The following is a 7,430-nucleotide window of genomic DNA, read 5'->3' on the forward strand; positions in this document are numbered from 1 at the left end:
AAGATGCCTGCTGCTGCTGCTAAGTCGCTTCAGTCGTGTCTGACTCTGTGCGACCCCATAGACAGCAGCCCACCAGGCTCCCCCATCCCTGGGATTCTCCAGGCAAGAACACTGGAGTGGGTTGCCATTTCCTTCTCCAATGCATGAAAGGGAAAAGTGAAAGTGAAGTCACTCAGTTGTGTCCTACTCCTAGCCACCCCATGGACTGCAGCCCACCAGGCCCCTCCGTCCATGGGATTTTCCAGGCAAGAGTACTGGAGTGGGTTGACATTGCCTTCTCCAAAAGATGCCTAGCTATCCATAAAAATAAAAACAATGGGTATCGATTATGCTCCCTGCCCTATGTTTTACTTGCATTATCTCATCTACTTCTCACCAAACCCTCAGGGGATAATGGTTATCATGGGTCTTTTACAGAATGGGAAACTGGACCTCGAAAAGCTTCACCTGTCCAAGGTCATCCAGTCACTCTTGAGGGAGCAGCCAGTTCATTAACAGGAAATTGGTAAAAAAGAAAAAGAAAAAAAAAAGACAAGGGTCCCTGCTTCACCTTCAAGAAAGAAAGATGGCTACTTGTGACCTGCGAAAGACTTAAAAGCTCTGAAGCGGCAGACTTTTCATCACCGCAAACAAGAAACAGAGCCTTGGTGTTCAGCCCATGACATGGGATGCGCAGCCCTGATCCCTTACTAGGGAGCAGCATAATTGCCCTCTGGTGGCGCTTCAATCCTGCACATCCAGCCCCTTATTGCCACCCCCAACCGCCACAGGTCTCCCAGGCATCTCATGGAAACTCAAGCTTTTGTGTTATATCCAGACTCCCCTCCCCAAATCACACCTCTCAGCACATGCCACCTCCACCCATCCTGTTTCTCTTCATAAGAATTTGTAGTTGTGCCTGGCACCTCCTTCTCCTTCACCTCCCATTTGCAAGCCAAACACATCTCCTGAACTCTACCTCTGAAACTTACCTAGTCACTCCCATACTTCAAACCCTTAAAAGGGTCTCACTGCCCTTAGGATAAAGTACAAAATCCTGTAAGTCTCAAAAGGCTCCCAGTCCTCTTAACTGGCCTACTTCTCCAGCATGAATGGTGATTCCTTCATGAATATTTAGTAAACATCTATTATGTGCAAGGTATTAGTCCAGGTGCTAGGGAGAGATCAGTGGACACAGCAAGGACATTGACTGTGGACCTTGACCTTGAAGGACCTTGACCTTCCTATGGCTTTCATTTTGGTGGGAAAGACTAGCAAAAAGTATAGAACGTAATGTCATATAGTAAAAAGTGCTGGGAAAAAGACTAAAGCAGGTGAAAAAATACTATCTATAAAGAGAAAGCACCTCTGCAGAGAAGGAAAACATTTGAGCAAAGTCCTGGGAGAAATCAAGGAGCAAACATTTGCTGAAAGCGAGAAAGGCCAGTGTAAAAGCCCTGAGACGAGTGTGGCTCAAGCTGCAGCAAGGCTCGTGAACCTAAAGCGGAATGAGCAAGAGGGGCAGAGTGAGGAAGGAGGTCTGGGAGGCGACGTCCAAGTGGGTGGGTGCCAAGGCTAGGTAATGTGGGCCACAGGAGCCACAGGAAAATTCTGGACTGTCGATGAGCTGAGGCTCAAGGATTGACATGATGTGATTCATTCTATACAGAATCACCAGTGTTCTGTGCAGAAAAGTTTGCTGGGGGATGGAAGGAGGGAGGGACTTGAAGTGAGGGAGACAGGATAAGGTGAAAGCTGGAAGACCAGCTAGGAGGCTACAAAGTCTAGGTAGAGGGAGATAACAGCGGCTGCTACCCTTGGAGGCAGTGCACAAAGTGAGACCATTCCTCCCCATCACACACTGAGTCCCACCCATGCTGGCGGGTCTCAGGCCCAAGGGATGAGCCCTTCCCCCTTTCACTCAGGCTAAAGGAAGTCCTCTTCTATGCTGGACCCCTTCAACGGCCCCCCTGTTGGGCTTTTTACAACTTCTAATCACGCACGGTTGAGTGTGACTATTGGTCAAGTCTCCTCCTTCACAGGACCAGAGGCATGAGAATGGAGACCCATGTATTCCTTTCACCTCTGTGTATCCCACACACAGCACCCCCACTGTGGATACCTGAAATCAAGGAATTCAGAATTAATTGTGAAATCCCCATTTAGTCTCCATTCACACAGAGTAAAAGGGGTAGCTGTTTCTTGCAGCATCATCCTTTGGAGGGGGTGAAAGGGGGCAGCTACCTAAGATTTCCCTTGCTTCACAAAGCTTGAAAACCTCTGGTCTTGTGACTGTCAGACGACCCAGAACTAGAGGCACTCAGAGAGGGGACCTGATTCTCTCAAACTCAGACTGATTCCAACACTTTCCTTGATACTGACTAGAAAGTAAACCATAAAACATCTACCAACCATGCCTGGCACCTCCTGGCAGTCATGAGGCCTAAGGCAGGAGTGATTCTCAAGGCCTGAGGAGAAAGAGGATCAGTGCAGCTTAGTTTCCAACTTGATTCTAACTCCTAGCATTACCAATGGCTCTGTTTCCTTGTGTCTAATGCCCATCCAGTTCTTCCGCTTCTCAGTGCCACCTCTGACCTCAGGCCTGCTGTCTCCAAAAGCATCCCCAGGTCTCCCAGCCTTGATCTGCCCAGCCTCTAACTTCCCTCAGTCATTCCAATTCAAGCTCTCCCTGGCCAGACTGATCTTCACTCTCCCTGCAGGTGACATCTCTCCTGCCTCCATCACCTTCCCTTTGCCAGGGAAAATGAAGAAACCCTTGGAACAGGCCTGATAGGCTTTCTCCTGCCTTTCTACCTTTAGACCCCTCTAATTATGAACCAGCCAACTAGGAACCCTGATTAGGTCTAAATTTCCAACTAGAAAAAACTACCTTGCCCTGTCGGTGAATTTGCCTAAGAGGAGAGCTTGCACTTCTAGGACTCCACCAGCCCTAGAAGAGCACCGGGTATGCAGGAGCACCAGGTCTGAAAGAACGAATGAGTGAATTTCTACTCACTGCTCACTGCCTGTGGGAAACACTCCTTAGAGCACTCATTGGGCATCATTTTTTTTTCTTTTCTAATGTAGATGGCTTCTGGAGGGCAAGAATCCATTTCAGTGTCTTTCTTTGCATATTTGATTCATCTGACTTGGTGCACTGCACACAGTGAATGCTTAATAGGTGTTGATGGAGCGACCAACCCTTTAAAGCCCTAGGCAAGTGATCCAAACAAGACACAGCTCTAGCTGCTGACAAAAGGCTTCTTATTGTTTTCTGCTGGCTCCTGCTGTGTTGGAGCCTATAGTAATAAGAGAATAAATTATCCCTTGACACGGGTGCCTTATGGAAAATCAGAAGCTGTGGATATTCTAAGAAAATAATGCTAAACAAAATCAATCTTTCGCAGCTTCAAAAATTCTTGCACATTTAGCTTAATTCTGGTATTTCACAGAAAGTTCAAGTCATGTTCTTCTTCATCTGAATCCCCATGTGAAAATATTACCTTTTGACTATCCTACAACTATTCCTGTTTTCTCCAGAACTGGGAAGTAAACAGGACTTGTGCCACCATGGGTTGCTTCCCAAATGGAGTGAAATATATACATGTGACCCCTGAACAAGCTGGGGGCTAGGGGTGCTGACATCTGGCCAAGTTGAAAAGCCATGAAACTTATAGTTGGCCCTATACACACCAGATCTGCAATCATGGATTCAACCAATGGCAGATCATAGCCCTGCAGTATTTACTCGTGAAAATATCCCTATAAAAGTGGACCTGAGCAATTCAAACCTGTGTTGCTCAAGTGTCAGAATTCTAGTTGAGGTTGAAGGGATAGGTATTGCCTCATTCAGTTTTATCAGTATCCCCTTTTTTTATTTCATTTATTTACTATTCCTTTTTTTCACTGCATGCGTGCTAACTCGCTTCAGTCATGTCTGACTCTTTGCAACCCCATGGACTGTAGCCCACCGGGTTCCTCTGTCCATGGTATTTTCCAGGCAAGAATACTGCAGTGGGTTGCCATACCCTCCTCCAGGGGGTCTGCCCAACCCAGGGATCAAACCTGCATCTCTTATGTCTCCTGCATTAGCAGGTGGGTTCTTTACCACTAGCGCCACCTGGGTTCTTGCAAATATTATGTCCTCTCCAATTTTTAGCTATTTCCTTTGCCTTCTAATGAATAGCTAAGCAACCAGCTTGATAATAACCTTGTGAGCTAGTTTTTTCAAATCTGTCTCTTTAAGACTTGGGTTGTCTTTTTCAAAACAGTATTTTTTTTAACATTGCAACAGGCCACTAGATGTTACCCATTTGTCTAAAGTGGGCTTTTTAAAAGACTAAATGTATAATCACTTGAAATTCACATCATCCCAAATTTCATACCTAGGGCTCTTGAGCACTGCATGTGTGTGTGTGCGTGCACTCAGTCACTGAGTTATGTCTGACTTTCTTGTGATCCCATGAACTGTAGCCCGCCAGACTCCTCTGTCCATGGTACTTTCCAGGCAAGAACACTGGAGTGGGTTGCCAGGGGATCTTCCCAACTCAGCGACTGAACCTGCATCTTCTACACTGGCAGGTAGATTCTTCACCACTGCACCATCAGGGAAACCCCTCAAGTGCTATAACTGAGGTTAAAGAATTATTTTGTTGTTTTTCCATCATTGCAGAATGGGGAATTAGTGTGTTGGAGAGCAAGGAGGAAAATTAATGTGTTGCAGATAAATCCATAGAGATTCAGTTGCCCCCAACCTCCCCTGCCAAAATTCTAGGCCAGAGCCATGTGAGTGCTGGTACATGTTCAGAGAGCAGGAATGTGGTTCTTAGGAATTCATCCCTTTCAACATCAGCACCCTAACCAGAATCTCCTTTCTCGAACCCCTTTTAGGAAGACGCATCCCAACCAGAGAATGTCAACCAGCCAAAAGAAAAAAAATCAGCTTACTTGGATCATTTCATATCTGTGTGACCTTAAGAAAGGTATTGAACCTCACTGGGTTTCTTCATCTGTGTATCATTTAATCTTCATCAAACTTCATGCAGAAATAATATACCCATTTAGCAGATGAAAAAAACAAAAGCTCAAGAAGGTGAGTTATTTGCCCATGCTACCCAAATTATCAGGGCCCAAAACCTTTCACTTTCCACTGCTCCACCCTGCACTACCAAGCCAATGCTAGGACTTAGTCATAGGCCCCTCAAAGGACGAGAATATTGCTTCCATCTCCCCGTGTCCACAGCCAGAGTACCACCTAGTAGCCTTCAAAATATTGAAATGCAATTTCAAAGGCAGCTCACAGAAAGAGACATTAAAAAAAAAAAAAAAGGCAAAGTGTTATGGCCTTAATTACTCCAAACTTATAGTCTTCAGCTGAGAGTCCCAAACCAACAGAGGGCACAAAATAAATTCCCTTCCTTCCAATTAAATGAAAATAAATATACTATTACTTATTCAGTCAATGACATTTATGGATCATGATGGTGTCCACGGAATTTCTGAGCCGAGATGAGGAAGGGAAGGAAGATGGCTGGCCCCTTGACAGGGCTTTACCATAGCCCTGGGGGGATGAGGGGGGCCTGGGCAGGGGCGGATGATGGGGATGAGAAGTAGAGGCTGTGTCAGACAGCAGTAACCTGCCCCATCATTTCTGAACTTGGTGGACTAGTCACAAATTCCAGCCACAAGGGAGACTACTTGAGGTGTCATAGCTACTCTTAACTGGCCGTATAGGTATTCCTCTAAATGAGGTTACTGGAATCAAGACCAGGTCCCCCATTCCCCACACCACTTACACATAGACTTACACACACAGTCCACACAAACGAAAAGAACTTTAAAGTATTTCTAAGCACTTACGTCAATGCTCCATACTATCAAAATCTCTAGGAAATTAATTACAAACTCTCCCAAGTCATATTATAGTTCAAGCCATAGAAGAGGATGAAATTGGACGATCATGAACTATACCTGGGTCCAGCTTTGCCTAGGAAACTGGGACTGATCCGGAAGATTCACAGCTATACATTCACTTATGCATCGTCACCTGATGACAATAACCACCATTTTTGTAGACAAGTCCAGAATTAAACCTTTGCCTACATTATCAAAATTGTCACAACCCCCAAGGTGATGGTTACTATGATTTGCATTTTATTAATGAGTAAAATGAAGCTCTGAGAAATTAATTACCCAAGCTCACCCTCCTGGCCAAATGAGGATTCTACTGTAGATGCAAACCCACCTGAGATGATCTCCCCACTACCCTGGCCTGCCTCTCATCCCCCAAGAGTCTAGTACTTAATAAATAGTCCATTAGTAATGAATTAAACCAAAAGAGAGATAAAGCCTTGGGGTTTTTCTAACTGAGATTCTCCCAACTGCACCCACTCTAGGGACCATATGACAGTCAGCTGGAGCCTCGGGGCAGGGCCATCTCCACCTGGAGTGGGCCCAGCACCCAGGTGAGCATCTTGCCTTCTGCTCCTCCCATTTCCCTCTGCCCCAGAATCCTAGAGCTGGACCGCTGAGGAAATTCCGAATGCGTCTAGGGCCTGAGGAGTCGGGTGGGAGTGGAAGAGAGACAAGAACAGCATGTGCCTGCGGGTATTTGCTCCCCAGGTTCCTTCAGAGATTTCGTTTGTGTCTGGCTTCCTATAAACAAAAGAAGAACAATGAGAGGAAGGAATACCAGGAGGCACCAGCGCAAGCAGTGAGGAAAGGAAGTTTGTGGTACACAGGGGCAGGGCGGTTCCCCACCACTCATCTGCGGCAGCCACTGGGGCGGGCACACTGCAGGCACACTCAGAGGCTGCCAGGAGAAAAGAAACTTAGTGGGGGTTTGGGGCTTTACTGTTTTGCTTTTCTTTTGTTCTTTTCTTTCCCCTAATAGCAAAGAAAGGAAAAGCATCATTGGCTGATACTTGAGTTACATTTTCAAATCCCTGTGCTTCCCACACTGAGTCCCTTTGCCCTTCAGCCAGGCTAGATGAACTTATAATCAAATCGGGGGCAAACGGTACGGTCGGGCAACCCCAGATGATGCCAGTCTAACTCGAGGAGAAGGAAAGCATCGGAACAGGTAGAAAACAGAACGGGAAGGCAGAGGTAAGCTTCTCTGCAAGATGAGACATAGCCCAGCTCCAGGGATGGCGCCGGGCTTCACCCTGGGCGCCCCGTCAACCCCTCTCCCCCGTCCCTTTCTTCACTTTATGCCCCATGGAGAAGTCGTGGCGCCAGAGCAACGCTATCGTGTCCCTGATCCCCAAGGGCGAAGACGCTCTGGACTCAACCCTTCGCTCGTTTTTGTTTTTTTCCTGCCTGGCTGTAACCCGGCTCCCCAAAGCACCGATTTTCCAGGTTTCCTGAGAAATTCAAGATTCCGCGGGCCCATCACTGACCTCCCAGCCTTGCTACATCCTTGGAGCACGCTCCTGGGGCCACAAAGGACC

General features: G+C 46.7%; 1 protein-coding gene across 1 annotated transcript in view; it reads right to left on the bottom strand.

The window, feature by feature from the left end:
• The window catches only part of CCDC85A (coiled-coil domain containing 85A), a 179,140-nt gene that overhangs the window by 165,807 nt on the left and 5,903 nt on the right, over positions 1-7,430 (bottom strand). The gene's annotated exons all lie outside the window — the stretch shown is intronic.

Source organism: Bison bison, unplaced genomic scaffold, assembly GCF_000754665.1.
Source record: "Bison bison bison isolate TAMUID 2011002044 unplaced genomic scaffold, Bison_UMD1.0 scf7180017864166, whole genome shotgun sequence".
Taxonomy (NCBI): domain Eukaryota; kingdom Metazoa; phylum Chordata; class Mammalia; order Artiodactyla; family Bovidae; genus Bison; species Bison bison.